Genomic DNA, 16,750 nt, shown 5'->3' on the forward strand with positions numbered 1-16,750 from the left:
TGACATTAGTGAATGTTGCCAGGCATGTGGTGCTAATGCAGGAGTGAAGGTGAGGAGTCAACAGCTGGAGGTGGGTGGGGCACTCCCACTCACATGACACATTTAAAGAGAGATCTGTCTTCCCTTCAATAACCCACAACAAGCACATGCTGTCATGACATGGGGAGCCCTCTGCAACAAATTAGCCATGACTGTACCAACCTGACTGTGGAGAACACTACACTGATAGACAGGAGAAAATTCGATTTTCACCTTAACATAAATACCCGCCCGTCTCCTCGGCAGTGTATAAAGCGCTCAATAAATTCATCAACAGCAGCACGGTTTATTGAAACCCTCCCTGACTCAACTGCTTTAGCCCACTCGCCATCCGATCCAGGAGAGTTAGATAGTCTAACCGACTACTTAGAGAATACCTGCAGATCAGCTCTAGATATAGTAGCTCCACTAAAATATAAAAAAGCTAGATCCAAAAAGCTCGCCCCATGGTACACCGACCAAACTAGAAACTTAAAACAAATAGCACGTAAATTAGAGCGGAAATGGCGATCTACTAAATTGGAAGTATTCCACTGTGCCTGGAAGGATAGCATTATTGAGTACATACGGGCTCTCACTAAAGCACGCTCAGCATACTTAGCCTCACTGATAGAGAAAAATAAAAACAATCCTAGATTTCTTTTTAATACTATTTCTAAACTTACAAAAAATCAAGCAGGCACAGAACCTCAGATTCCAGTAAACCTCACTAGTAATGTATTTATAGATTTCTTTGATAATAAAATAGAGAATATTAGACAAAATATAAAACCCTTTATTAGCAATATAACTGGTATGTCATCTGGTTTGGTTGATATTGATTTAAATTACATACCGGGAGAAAAACTTGATGCTTTTCATCCACTCCCAAAATCAGAATTAGAGAAAATAATTTCTTCCTTAAATTGTACTACCTGCACATTAGACTCGGTTCCCTCAAAGTTATTAAAAGAGGTATTACCAGCTGTAACTGAACCTCTTCTAACTATAGTTAACTCATCCATTACAATAGGTCACATGCCCAAATCATGTAAATTAGCAATTATCAAACCTCTGATCAAGAAACCAAATCTTGATCCGACTGTGCTATCTAATTATAGACCCATTTCAAACACATCATTTATATCTAAGATCATAGAAAAAGCTGTTGCCCAGCAATTATGCCTATATCTGCATAGGAATAACACATTTGAAAAGTTCCAATCTGGTTTTAGGCCCCATCACAGTACTGAAACAGCATTAGTTAAAGTAACAAATGATCTCCTCCTTGCATCAGATCAAGGCTATGTATCACTGTTAGTGCTTCTTGATCTTAGTGCAGCTTTCGACACAATTGATCATAGGATCTTGCTAGAAAGGTTAGAACGCTGGGTTGGAGTCTCAGGCACAGCCCTTTCATGGTTTCAGTCTTACTTAACAAATCGCTATCAGTTTGTAGAGCTCAATAATATTTCATCCAAACGTACAATGGTTAAATATGGGGTCCCGCAAGGCTCCATCTTAGGACCACTATTATTTACATTATATATGCTACCATTGGGCACAGTTATAAACAAACATGGTGTCAATTTTCACTGCTATGCGGATGACACTCAACTTTACATATCAGCCAAACCCGATGACAAACTCAGTTTAGGAAAAATTGAGGCCTGTGTAAGAGATATTAAATGCTGGATGTCTCTAAACTTCCTACAATTAAATGAGGACAAAACAGAAGTTCTCCTTGTGGGCCCTAAGGCCGCAAGACAGAAAATTCCAAATTTAATGCTTAATCTTGCAGACTATCCCATTACACCTGGCACAGTAGCCAAAAACCTAGGCATCATACTCGACTCTGACCTATCATTTGATAAATATATAGATAATACTACTAGGATAGCTTTTCTACATCTCCGCAACATTGCCAAATTAAGAAATGCATTATCACAGGATGATGCAGAAAAATTGGTGCACGCATTTGTTAGCTCTAGACTAGACTACTGCAATTCACTACTGTCAGGATGTTCAAATAGGAATCTAAATAAACTTCAAGTAGTTCAAAATGCCGCAGCTAGAGTTCTGACCAGAACTAGAAAATTTCAGCATATTAGACCAGTCCTATCAGCCCTGCATTGGCTCCCAGTTAAATTTCGTATTGATTTTAAAATTCTATTATTAGCATATAAAGCACTACACGGGCTTGCTCCTGAATACCTCCAGGAACTTATTTCCTACTATGAACCCCCACGTCAACTAAGATCACAGGGTGCTGGTCTGTTATTAGTTCCACAAATTAACAAGGTAACAGCAGGGGGAAGAGCCTTTTCTTATAAGGCCCCCCAGCTTTGGAATAATCTTCCTAAATGTGTCCGGGACTCTGACACAGTCACAATCTTTAAATCTAGGTTGAAAACCCACTTATTTAGTCTAGCGTTTGATAATTAATATCCCCCTTAGATAAAGGTACAGATCCAGGGGTTCATAGACGAAGGGTTTTATGGTAGACTGGGGTACTGGTGCTGTCATCCTGTCACTGCTCGTGGTCACTCAAGTTTGTTGACAGTGCAGTGGACGGATGCCATTGTCTCAGAATGCCCCCAAGCCTATGTTACCTTCTGGTTCTGCCTTTTTTTAGCTAAGCTGTAATAATTTAACTTAGTGCCGGAGTTGCTGCCACACTCCAGAAATGTTTATAATTTTACCTGTCCTGTATATGTCCTCATACAGAGCTAATTTTCCCTGTTTCATTTCTCCACATGGCTGCCCGCCTGCTTGAGGAATAATGAGATGAGGAGAGACAAGCGATCCATCCTGGCCGGCCACCTCCTGCCTAACCGGATGCCTACACCATGATGGACATTATTACATATTTTTCGGTCTAAATTGACATTATTGCATCTTTTACATTCTGTCTACATTCTGTCTATATTGTTGTTGTTGTCATGGTGACCGGTGTCGGCCAGAGGAGGATGGGTTCCCCCCCTGAGTCTTGGTTCCTCTCAAGGTTTCTTCCTCATGCAAAAAACTAGGGAGTTTTTCCTTGCCACTGTCGCCTTTGGCTTGCTCACTGGGGGCTAGGACTCGGCACTTGTAAAGCTGCTTTGTGACAACAACTGTTGTAAAAAGCGCTATATAAATAAAATTTGATTGATTGATTGATTGAACCCTGACTCTGGAGGACACTACACTGATAGACAGGAGAACTCTGACTCTGGAGGACACTACACTGATAGACAGGAGAACTCTGACTCTGGAGGACACTACACTGATAGACAGGAGAACCCTGACTCTGGAGGACACTACACTGATAGACAGGAGAACCCTGACTCTGGAGGACACTACACTGATAGACAGGAGAACTCTGACTCTGGAGGACACTACACTGATAGACAGGAGAACCCTGACTCTGGAGGACACTACACTGATAGACAGGAGAACTCTGACTCTGGAGGACACTACACTGATAGACAGGAGAACTCTGACTCTGGAGGACACTACACTGATAGACAGGAGAACCCTGACTCTTTAGGACACTACACTGCTTTGTACTGCAATTGCTGTATTCTTGGTATGTAAACACCAAGAACAGAAATGTTGCAGTCACAGCAAATGACAAGTTAAACCTTATCAGAATGTGAGTGAAGTCATAACAGGGGTAGAGAGTCAAACGAGCCAGACGAGCTCCTCCTCTGTAGGAACAGCTGTCTGAAGGAAAGGATTAGCCCCACTGGACTAAAACTCATTAACACAATTTACAAATTTATCGAGTGAACTGACAATATCTAATGATTACTGAAGAAAGGTTGGATGGAATTATAGTTTCCCCTGAAAATAGGGATGCACGGTCATGAGGGTAATTCCAGGTCTTCCAACCATTAGCCAGTACTGCTCCCACATGGGTTTTAGATGCTCAGTGTCATTTGCAGAAGCCCTTCTGGCGGAGAGGTAGTTTAAAGTGGGCCATCACACCACTGCAGCAGAAAAACACCTCACAGAGGTGATGTAGATATCTGAGGAGCTTTAACCAAGAACATTTATGAGGTCAAAAAACGCATAAGTACAAATGAGCCAACCCCGTTCATAACATTTCATAAAAACTGGTTTGTGCAGTGTTCTATGAAATAGTGATTTGTTTAATGAAGAGCAATTTTCTGTCCTCAGTAAAATGATATGGATGTGATGTGTCAGCTCTGAGTAGAGCATAGTGGCTACTTTTTTATACCATAAGAGATTATACACATGAATTAGTTTCTGTGTGAAAACTGCGTGGGAAATGTGAGATTACACCAAAACAACCTTCTTCCACTCTCTGTAACTAATCACTTCTGGAAGGTGCTTAGAAGGTCAACAGAAAGAATCTCACACAGGTTAATTGGGAATTTGCTCCACTGCAAATTGTGCTTTATGGATGTTGTACTCATTAGAAGCAACAGGAGGGGAAAGGCTTCAGCCATTAGAAGCCTTGAAGCGGCCACCCTGCCGTTTTCATTGTTCCGGTCATTACCGTTGATTCGTCCTTTCACGCGATTCACTCCATCTACGTATTTCACAGCCAGCGAACGTGCTCGCCGGGACCCGCATTGCTCCTTCGTCCCAGCACCATAACGAAAGTGAGCAGCCAGCACTAGCCGGGCGAGATGGTCGAGATGTTGAGCAGCCAGAGCAGCAACAAGTGAGCATGCCTTCACGCAGAGCTGCATACGTTCCCACGGAGCTGCATACGTTCACGCGGAGCTGCATACGTTCACGTGGAGCTGCATACGTTCACGTGGAGCTGCATACGTTCACACGGATCTGTGCACTTCCTCTCTGAAAGCGAGCAGTGTGAGTGGTACATACGAACCCTGTGGAGGGTTCTGAAAAAGTGCTGCATTTGAAATGGGGTAATTATTTGGAATAATAGCCTCTTCCAATTAGAAGGATACCATGAGCTGTTCAGCCCTGCAGGGCACACAGTGTAGATTCATTATCACACAGTCTTGCCAATTAAAGGCAGTTGCCAATTACAACATTTCTGTTAGTTACCCTGCTATGAAGCCCTGTTCTCCATTGTGCCTTGCCCAATGTGTTGCTTAACCCAGAACAGGCAGTCAATCTTAACTCATCCAGCTCCATGTCTGTCTGCCACAGATAGCCCTGTCCACTCCACCGATGCAGATGCAGTGCTATTCAGACAGTACAATCCATCTGTGAACCCCCTATTAGCGTTGTTAGAGTTAAGAGCAGGATATATTAACCCTCTGGGTCATGTGTAGGTGTTTGGGCAAATAAATACAGTTATTGATAGCTCTGCAGAATTATCAATAACTCAATAGAACTACTAATATGTCCATAGAGTTGTCATTAAATCATTACTGCCGGACGGGAATGTTCACAGGCTTCATGTGGATGGATGTTTTTAGACTAAATGAAACCCATCCAAGTTTGGCATAGGCAGAAGGATTTGTGTGTTGAGGGTGTTTGTTAGGAAGAATCAATGAGGTGTTGTCAAAACAGGCAGCAAACAAGGTAATCATGGGCATACCCACATCCACTATCACAACAGGTCTGGCGAAAGGTCAGAGCCCACTGGAATAGACAGGACAAGTAAAACCCAAGATGTGTTACCGTGTTTAAAACCTGGACACCCCTGTTACCATGTTTAAAACCTGGATACCCCTGTTACCGAGTTTAAAACGTGGATACCCCTGTTACTGAGTTTAATATGTGGAAACCCCTGTTACCATGTTTAAAACCTGGACACCCCTGTTACCGAGTTTAAAACCTGGATACCCCTGTTACCGTGTTTAAAACGTGGAAACCCCTGTTACCGTGTTTAAAACGTGGAAACCCCTGTTACCATGTTTAAAACGTGGACACCCCTGCCAGTTACCGAGTTTAAATGTTTTAGCCACACCCACTGCTAACAGATCTAGCACACAGTCAAAGACAAACACGGAAAGTGCATTAGGTCCCAATGAAAATCACTGTGACTTAAACATAGCACATAAATAGGAAACTGTCTTTGCCACATGTGTGTGTGTCATACCTGTCAAGTTTTATATTTAAAAATACGGGACATTTCCCGTATATGACGTCATCGCCTAATTTGCATATAGCTGCAATCGAGACTGTAGGAGAAACGACAACATATTTGGAGTGGCAAAAAGTGAAGAAAAAACACCCCAAATATGTTTTGAACTACAAATGTGACTAAACCCACGAGTTTTCAATTTTTATTTTTTTTAAAGCATTCATGTGCCGCGCCAAACAGAATTCTGTCACTACCTGCAGTAGTCTGGGTGGCAGTTCTCGCGAGGCTAGTGACAGAATTCTGTTTGGAGCGGCACATGAATACTTTAAAAAAAAAAAAATTGAAAACTGAAAATACGGGAAAAATACGGGAAAATAAAAATACAGGATGACGCCGGGACAGAGCGGTAAAATACGGGACTTTCCCGGGCCAAAACGGGACACTTGACAGGTATGGTATGTGTGTGTGTGTGTGTGTGCGTGTGTGTGTGTGTGTGTGTGTGTGTGTGTGAGTCAGCTCTGCTACACACACATCTTTATGTGGTATTATTGTGAAATGATCAGTGTTGCGAATAACGCCGTTAAAAATAACGGCGTTAGGTAACGGCGTCATTTTGTTAGTAACAGGATAATATAATTAATTACTTTTCCTGTCGTTATAACGCCGTTGACGTTACTGGTCATTAAAAGCGGTGCATTACTATATATTGATATACTAACAGTAATGCGAGCGGACCGCTGCCCAGGCTAGTGAGAAGTAACAGATCTCGATAGATCACGGTTCTCGGTGTAACACCTGTTTAACTTAACAAGTCAGTAAGCGATTGGCTAAGGCAGCGTTATGGTAGCCAATCAGAGCCAGTGATTTTACACGCGTGCCGAAGCACACGACACAAACGGAGAAGAGGCAGAAATGGCGAGTCAGGAGCAAGCCGAAGAAAAATTAGCATTTTCAAGGTGGCGATATAAACATTATTTAAGAAAATACCTGAATGTCTGAAAAGTTCCTGAATGTCTACCAGACTGGGTATTTGAATTATTTAATTAAGAATAGAGGTTGTATTGTTAAGTTGTGAACAAACAGTTGTCTCAGATTGATAAATGCACTTTATATAGTGTAACTGTTTACTATATATATTTTTTTTACAAAGATTTGGGATATTAAAGGATTTTATACTGCACTGGTCTGTGGATGTGCAATAAATATCAAAAGTTAAACACCTTTCTGATCTACTCATTTCAACTGACTGTAAAAACTGCTTTTTCAAAAAAAACCTTATTCATTGGTGTCACGGTGACAGCTCCGGACCCTTCCCTGTGGGCGTGTCATGACGTCGTCTGCGTGCTGTTATGTCCATGTTTGTACTTCCGTGGGTGTGGGTTGTTTGTGAGCGTGTTCGTTTGTTACACCTGTGCCTTGTCTCGAGGTCACGTGGGTCTGTGTAACTCACCTATTTAATGTGCGTTCGCGCAGTGTCGTGTGCTCGTCTTTGTCTAAAGTTCATGCCCGTGCAAGCATCGCGTCAGTGTGCTTGCTCCGTATGTGCTGGACTTTTCATGTATTGTGTTGATTAAACGTTTAGTGTGCATCGCAAGACGCTCGTTGTGTCTCCTCCTTCCTCTCACACACCAGCGTCACAATTGGCATATAACTTTTTAACTGTAACGCAAATAGTTACTTTCTCTGGTAACGAGTTACTTTTGTTATAGAGTAATTCAGTTACTAACTCAGTTACTTTTTTGAACAAGTAGTGAGTAACTATAACTAATTACTTTTTTAAAGTAACATTCCCAACACTGGAAATGAGTATCAGACTATAGTTCAGCCATGATATAGAGCTTGTAGAGAGCTGTGCAGTAGGCTACTGCATGATCGTCTGTTAACACTCATTACACATTAAGAAACTGCATCTGGAAGCAATATTAGCCAATGTGGTGGGAACTGAGCAATTGTCACGTGAGGAATTTGTGTAATGTTTCCACGATCAAGCCTCTATGCCAAGCATAGAGGTGTCCAGCACGCCAGAAGAGCGGAGACAAGGTCTCTGGAGCGATGAGGTGTCCAACACGCTGGAAGAGCGGAGACGTCTCTGGAGTGATTAATCACTCTTTTCTGTCTGGCAGCGTGAGGGTCGGGTCGAGATTTGGCAGATGCCAGGACAGTGTTAGCTACCAGAATGCATAGTACAATACAAAAGGATAGTGGAAGAGAGAAAATGTGAGTCTATTTCTCTGGGTCTCCTGAGTTCCAGGAACTAATATTAATAGTAATACTAGACTTAAGACTCACCTATTTCTAGACTTAGGACTCACCTATTCTAGACTAAAGACTCACCTATTTCTAGAATTAAGATTCACATATTCTAGACTTAAGACTCACCTATTTAATCAAGCCTTCAGTTATATTCCCCTTGTAAGGTGTAGGGGCTTGGGGGGGCCCAGACGTTGAGACTTCTGGTAATCTGAGATGTTGATGCTATCATCCAGCTGTGTCATGGCATCATTCTAGTTGTGACAATAACTTGGCTGGAAAGCAATGTCTCAGTGAGCCCTCATGCCTGTGGTCACCTCTGAACCCCTCCCTTTAGTTATGCTGCTATAGATTAGCCTGCCAGAGCCACATGCTAATCACTGGCACGTGAGCTATGTACGTTTAAATGAATGGTGGTTTAAATTGATGTCCACATACTCAAACTGCATTGTATATCTTTTTTTGCATGATTCTGCCTAAGATGATTCCATACAAGTACCTGGGAGATGGTCTGGCTTGCCAGTGGATGTACTGATCCCGGGGTTGGATGTGCCATTGCCACAAGAGGACGTGCTGATGCTAGCTCCTACCTGAGGCTCACCATCTGCACTGAAGGGACTGTGACTACTTGGCCTGGAATTAGAACTATAACTATAACTATAGAACTACATTTGGATTATAAATACAGACTTGTGCTAATGGGCCACCCAATGGAGGATGGGCTCCCTTTTGAGTCTTGGTCCTCCCAAGGTTTCTTCCTAATCCCACCATCATAGGGAGTTTTTCCTCGCCACTGTCGTCTTTAATTTGCTCATTAGGGATCTGGACCCATACAATTGTAAAGCTGCTTTGTGACAATATGTGTTATGAAAAGCGTTAAATTTGACTTGACTTAACTTGACTAATATTAATGCTACAGCAAACAAAACACATAAGGCAATTCTATGCTTAGACTCTTATGTATGTTTTGGTATAGCTGTTTCCTGTTCATTGATTGTGCTCCTGTGCCCAAAGTGAGATCCATAGTGACCTGGTTTGATCAGTCTGTATGAATGATCTGATGTGGACTGTGAGCGTCTAAACACAGAATGGGCACAAATTCCAACAGTCTTAAGGAAAGCTTTCCTAAAAGGTTGGAGGCTGCTGCTATGGTAACTCGGAACACGGAACACTCCTGTGGGTAACGGGGTTCCATCCCCTGCCTGGACCCAGGAAACCAAATGCCAGTAAGAGACCTAACACTGCATTACACTGCATAAGACTGCCAGGCACTGGTGAGTATAGACTGAGTATACACAGGTACTACGGACTACAGACAGGCATTACTGTGTATACACAGGTACTATGGACTACAGACAGGCATTACTGTGTATACACAGGTACTATGGACTACAGACAGGCATTACTGTGTATACACAGGTACTACTGACTACAGACAGGCATTACTGAGTATACACAGTTACTATTGAGTATCTAGAAATATTAGACATTGTAGTAAAATTGTTTGTTTCCAGAGAAACAGAATGTTCCTAAGTTCACTGCTACTATAACAACAACTAGTAATTCATACAGTTATATTATTAATATATCATTAATATATAACAGGCAGTACTGAGTATAGACAGGCAGTACTGCGTATTAACAGGTCCACTGAGTCCTGAATGGGTCAGACAGGGAGTTAACCCTGAATCACTCTGGAGAGGAGATGTACAGGCACACAGCGCCTGGCAGCATTACAGACATGACTGCTCCGTCTTAATGAGATTTCTGCAGGTGGACTTTCTCACTCCAGCCTTAGAACGTGCACCCAGGACTGGAGGTAATCTACAGGAAATTACTCGACATGTACAAGCTGGGTCCAGAAGCCATTATTACACCACTTGTTATCGTTATGGGAAGATGAATGCGTGCTCAATCGTTAACGGCTGTCCTTTCTATGAGTGGCAGGCCTCTGTCATTATAAGCTCCCTTTAATCATGACTCTCTAATCTCTCCCTTTAATCAAAACCTCTTTTTTCAGCATCAGGATAAAAAAATTATTTATGGCTGCCACTAAGAGAAAGGTTAAAATATTGCTGTTAAGAGAGCTGACTTGCAAAAGCTAACTAAAGTTATATACTGCTGAAGTGAAGAGTTTTTTGTATCCTACTTAACAGTAGTAGATTCGACACCAAATCATTGAGCTTTGGGTCATTTTTTGGACTTTTTGGATCAGCAAAAGCAGAGAAATCCAGTTGATCCACAATGAAGACAACATAAGCCACAAATAAATATGTACCTTAAACGACGAGTGGATCCCTAATAAAAGGATCAAAGCTGAATCCTGATAATGCTATAAAGCCCAGAAACACAACTGGTCCTGCTCTCAACGTTGGATGGACGGCCCAGTGCTCTTCCATCTGGACCTCCGGTGGTGCTGCCTGGTTGTATGAGTGAGGCCCAGAAGATGCCCAGAGCTGGGCAGAACCATAGAAAGTCCATCAGGAGGTCAGTGCTCTCAATGATCTGTCCGCTGGGCATCTCACTGAGCCACTGGGCATCTCACCTCGTGTTAAGAATTCTACTATGTTCAGCTCCCACTCTCAGTAGACCACAGACCACTGGTGCAGTCACAGTTCATCTGTGTTCTCCTGAGTGCCAGAGGGTGTATCAGCATATCACTTGACCATGTCAGAAATGCTATTTTACTTATATTGTACAAATTCCATTAGGCCGAGCTTGGTATCACAACCTGTTCTGATCAGATGCGTGCCTGGTATCACAACCTGTTCTGATCAGATGTGTGCCTGGGAGAACTGTAAATTCAGTCCTGCAGGCACCGAACGACTGACACTCTGGAGAAAGGAGAGCTTCAGTCATCCAGCAAGGTCAGAATCATTTATGAATCCCCACCACGGGACATCTGATCTGGGCTCAATAAACATGTGGCCTCAAACACTTGGATAAAGGTTCTGTGGGAAAATGAAACTAAAAAACATGGGAAAACAGAACCAGGAAATCCAGGAAACAGATGTGTAGCAGGTCTAAAATAATACATGGATGTGTGCTTGTCAGTAAACAAAGTGTGGCGAACTGTTTGAAAACCTTTCTAAAAGCTTCTCCCAACACTGTCCTGGCAGGTAATGTCTTGATGGCTTTGCTCATGTTCAGTTTTATCTGCAGCACTTCTACAAGTTCATTCCTCAACTCCCTCGGCACACTAACGCCCTTCACTGATGTGTAGGTGCCTCTGTGTAGATAAGGGAATAGTGCTGAGGCCTATTTTTACTGCTTATATATACACGTCTGTGTGGATCAGGACACACAAGAAGCTGGACAGTTTTTTTGTCCTTTTCATGTGTGCTGTGTGGATGCTTCATACAATCTCTCACCTTTTAATCTCGTTTCCTGCGAGAGAGACGAATTTCAATCAGCTCTCCACCTGCTTCTTCTCCATCTTCAACACGCACCTACAACTGCTTTGAAATGAATGAGCACACGTGATCTATGTATGAGTATGAGTATGTATGCGTGCGTGCCAAATTGCAGTGTTTACATGCCCGTGAGGATGATGTGATCCTGTTAAAATAAAACCCTGAGAACGCCACTATACCCAGCAGTAAATTTACATTTATGGCATTTGGCAGACGCCCTTATCCAGAGCGACTTACATTTTTATCTCATTTTTTATACAAGTGAGCAATTGAGGGTTAAGGGCCTTGCTCAGGGGCACCTCAGTCATGGCCTCAGGTCTGGGAATCGAACCCAGAACCCGGTCACAAGACCAGTTCCCTAACCACCAGGCCATGACTGCCCTGACTAAATTCATAAACTGTGCCAAGAATCAGCGGCTGTGTGATCTAACGTTGCTCTACACACAAGAGGACACACACAGTGACTCGTCTGCCTGTGTTGAGTTTGTTCTTATGGAATGAGAGAGTCGTCGGGGTCATTGCGTGTGTAGGCTCAAAAAGGGCTCCATTTGCACAATGACCCACTTCTTCCAGACAGTGGTGTGAGTCTTCAACCTTCACCTTCATAGGTTTGACTTCTTTTTGACTTGATGTGATTTTCAGTTTGTCTATGAACACAGTAACCCTTACACCTTAACACCACAGGCCTCAATCCCTCCATCATACACGGTTAGCTGAGTAAACTCAAGCCCACATATGCAAACCACATATAGAAAGATCAAAGCAAACCTAACAGGAAGCAACAGGGAAAGCAGAGATCTGGAATAAATCACCCCTAACAAAACAAGCAGGAACTCACTATATCCACAGCCTCCCACAGAGATCTGTCAATAACCCTGTGGTATTTAAACAATTATAATGTCCTTGAGGGCTGTGAGAAGCACGTTCAATGCTGATGCTATTGATTATGCAGAACATTATATCAGAGGTAGAGGCTGCATGGCTGATGGTTTTATAGCTACGTGCATCTCTGCCGTCTGGGGAGGGAGATGATCAGAATGCGGGGGAACCCGGCGAGATCCTCCAGCCCTCTGTAAATGGTCTTTTCTAATGAGAGAACGAGGTCGGCCAGATCTTTTCAACACGTCCTTGTACAGAGAAAATTTAGTTTGATTCCTGCACCATAAACTAGTGTCTTGTGCCACCCAGTGGTCCTGTGTTAGTGTGACTCACGTGAAAACGTGAGCAGGGTCATGCTTGTGTTGCCACGTCACAATTTCTGGTACCACGTGTGAAATTTTCAGAGCATCAGAAGACTTCAACCGGCCAACAGACACTAGTGACTCCTGGTGAGTTCAAAGCTGTGCATTTACTGTGCACTTAAAAATATCAATCATTACAATTACACACTTATCAGATTAAATATATTGATTATTTTAACTGATTATATTGCTAAATTGTATGGCCACAAACCAGGCCAAGCTGGGGCAGAAGGGGTATAAGGGGTAGAAAGGGTAGACGGGGCAGAAGGGGTATAAGGGGTAGAAAGGGTAGACGGGGTAGAAAGGGTAGACGGGGTAGAAGGGGTAGACGGGGTAGAAAGGGTAGACGGGGTAGAAGGGGTAGAAAGGGTAGAAGGGGTAGACGGGGTAGAAGGGGTATAAGGGGTAGAAAGGGTAGACGGGGTAGAAGGGGTAGAAAGGGTAGAAGGGGTAGACGGGGTAGAAAGGGTAGACGGGGTAGAAGGGGTAGAAAGGGTAGACGGGGTAGAAGGGGTATAAGGGGTAGAAGGGGTAGACGGGGTAGAAGGGTAGACGGGGTAGAAAGGGTAGAAGGGGTAGACGGGGTAGAAGGGTAGACGGGGTAGACGGGGTAGAAGGGGTATAAGGGGTAGAAAGGGTAGACGGGGTAGAAGGGGTATAAGGGGTAGAAAGGGTAGACGGGGTAGAAGGGGTAGAAAGGGTAGACGGGGTAGAAGGGGTTACATTTAAAGGTCTTTTGTGAGATATTCTTTCATTTGACTTATTACACTACATTACTCCAACCCAGTGCTTCCATTAAATACAAATTAATTGCTGCTGCTTTGCTATTGGCTGAGAGTGCTGCCATGGTGACGCTCTCTCCCCTCGAGTACAAGATAACATCTCTCCCACTCTGCCTCACTATCTTAGAGAACAGCCTGGCTCTCCCAGATATTACCACAGAAGGGGAAGACGGGCTCTCCCAGACATTACCACAGAAGGGGAAGACGGGCTCTCCCAGACATTACCAAAGAAGGGGAAGACGAGCTCTCCCAGACATTACCACAGAAGGGGAAGACGAGCTCTCCCAGACATTACCACAGAAGGGGAAGACGGGCTCTCCCAGACATTACCACAGAAGGGGAAGACGGGCTCTTTCACTCTATAGCATTGTTTCTGTGTTCCTAACCCAACAATTATTTTTAATGTGGTAGTCAATTTGATATTATAACAGTGTCAGGATTCAAAATTGATTAGGTGCCCATCAAACACTTCAGAAAAGAAACTGACATTGAAATACAGGATGTTTAGTTTAATGCAGGTTTATTTTACATTTATATCGACAACACAGGACATGCCAACGACAGACACGTAACAATGTCAGAACACATCAGGACACATACTTAAATAAACCAAAGACAACAAGCCACACGTAACATAACGCTATATGATCAACACACTCACGCACACAGACACAAACGGAGGAGTCAGCTGTATGGTGATAGAAACATTTATCCATTTCAAACAAGGCAGAACATCTATTTTATGCTAATTACCTAATAATAAAGAACAGACTAGAGTGTCTGATTAGTCTCCCCTTTCCTGGGTAACATAAGCCTAAAATTAAATGTATGTATGTAGATTAATTCACAGCTTCTTTCACACATCTTGACCATAACTTTGTAGAAGATTAAATACCTACATTAGCATTAAACATTTTTGAAATAAGTAAATACATACACTCATGTCACCAAACTAAAGAGGAGCATCTTATTTGCAGTTTGAAAGCACACACGTCACACACATATATAACCTCAAAAGCACTAAGGGTAAAACATACCTTAAAACCAGATTATTTCTGTTGTGACCCTCATAGTTGTTTACTGGTCAACCCAGAGAAAGTTTATGGTTCTGTAAAGACAGGATGTTGTTGAACGTAGAATCTACACTTTCAGAATGCTAATCTTTTGAAATAGTGCACCTCACCCAAACTTGCCTTATCAAGGTAGCCACATGTTCTTATTTAGTTATTCTTAATTTGTCTTGTGGTTATGGTTATTATATTATGGTTTATCATGTGTAATATGGGAATGTTGTTCCCTGCAAGCCCCTCCATCATTACCTTCTTCATCACCACCTCCATCAGAACCTCCATCACCACCTCCATCACCTCCATCAGAACCTCCATCAGCACCTCCATCAGCACCTGTCAGCACCTGTCAGTACCTCCTCCATTAACACCTACATCAATGTGTCCCTCACCTCCAGCAGTATCTCCATCACCACCTCCATCACCTCCATCAGAACCTCCATCAGCATACAGGGATAAAACCTCTCCCACACACCCAGATTAGCAATTCATAAGATCTTTCAAAACATGCCGCAACAGAGAAGTCCATGAAGGTACAGATTCAGGTACATCCAGAGTGCAGAGATATAAGTAGGATCATAAGTATCTCAATCCTTATCTGCATGTAATGCTAAGTACGTACCTCCTGTCTGCCTCAAAAAATTATATTCCAGGGCAAAACAGACTCCTAGACTGACAGACCGGCTTCTGTTATCCAGTTTTTCAGCTGCCTTTTGCCTTTTATGCATCTTGCAACATTGCACGCTTTTCCCTTTCTGGTGTGAAAAAAGATCTTATTGTTCACCACAAGCTTTTATGAACATTTGCAATTTTGAAAAGCAATAAGTCAGTCATATCTAAAATGTACATAAAGCTGTGACAGGAAGTAGAATGTAAATTAAGGAAGTTGTGGTTAATGCCTGTGGATGAAGGTCTTTTAGTCATGATTCCAAACTTGACACAATTCTTACAAAAGGTTCAATCATGTAAAGAAATTGTGGAAAATGAATGAATGAATAATGTAAATAACAGTTTACAGGTTTATTACCTAATACTTAATACCTAATACTTAGTTCAGTGAGTAGATTCCACTATGCCCACATATATGTACAGAGTATTTAGATTAATTAATTTAGATTAATTTACCCCACTATACCCAACTATGTTTCCTGGTTTGATTATTTCCGGATTAGATTTAACAGGTTAAAATCATGAAGGCCTTGATAACAATTTGAAGCATCTGAAATTATTAAATCAAGTATCCTTGTATTTTCATTTAATGGGGTTTACCTTTAATACATTTAATATATCTTAATGTATTTACTCACTAAGCTTGGAGGCATTTGTTGAATTTTGTCAGCTGTGTCCCGTTAAATCCCTCTCACATTAAGCTTTTACAGCTCGTTTCAAGAGCACTGACAATAAACTGTAACTTGAAACATCACACAGCCACTGTGCCAGGGTTTGGTGTAAATGGTTCTGACCTGAGAGAAACGTGGGCCATGTGCTGTGAAAAGCATTCAACATAAGACCTGCAGTGTAATAATAATATAGGTAAATGAGTAAATATGGGTAAAAATGAGTAAAATGTGTCGCCAGTACAAATGTGGCAATAAATAGAACCACCTATTCACATCCTCACACCATTTAGAGGAATGAGGTTATACTGATGAATTGCTTGGCATTAAACACAAAGGCGGCATTGAAGGATGCAGCAGTATCTTCTCAAATCAGTCAAGCTGACCCATCGCCCTCTTATTCACAGGGAGATTTAGGTCAGGATCTTGAACGATGAAGAGTTAAACATGATCCATTAGACTGCCAACAGTTTTCTCTATGGAAATTTTTCCTAATCAAGCTACAACTTGTGCTTGTTAATAGATTCAGTTGTTTTCAGAAACTCTGTGAAGAAGCTGAAGAGTTTACAGGTCAATGCAGAAAAGGAAGGTAACACAGTGACCCAGAGAGAAGGTTTCAAAAGGTAACA

The 16,750-nt window shown here is 42.3% G+C and overlaps 1 long non-coding RNA gene across 3 annotated transcripts in view; it reads right to left on the bottom strand.

Annotated features, from left to right (window-relative positions):
* LOC143488865 (uncharacterized) overlaps positions 1 to 15,886 on the bottom strand; it is a 52,211-nt gene extending 36,325 nt beyond the window's left edge. Inside the window, exons 1-3 of one of the 3 annotated variants that reach the window (XR_013124558.1) lie at positions 15,037 to 15,886; positions 14,755 to 14,825; positions 11,653 to 11,739 (exon numbers count right to left, since the gene is read on the bottom strand). This is a non-coding gene — a long non-coding RNA (uncharacterized LOC143488865). Of the gene's footprint in view, positions 1 to 11,652; positions 11,740 to 14,754 lie in introns of all 3 variants that reach the window. The other 2 variants (XR_013124556.1, XR_013124557.1) reach the window with 2 other exon arrangements.
* Positions 15,887 to 16,750: the final 864 nt, after the last annotated feature.

Source organism: Brachyhypopomus gauderio, unplaced genomic scaffold (assembly GCF_052324685.1).
Source record: "Brachyhypopomus gauderio isolate BG-103 unplaced genomic scaffold, BGAUD_0.2 sc56, whole genome shotgun sequence".
Classification (NCBI taxonomy): Eukaryota; Metazoa; Chordata; class Actinopteri; order Gymnotiformes; family Hypopomidae; genus Brachyhypopomus; species Brachyhypopomus gauderio.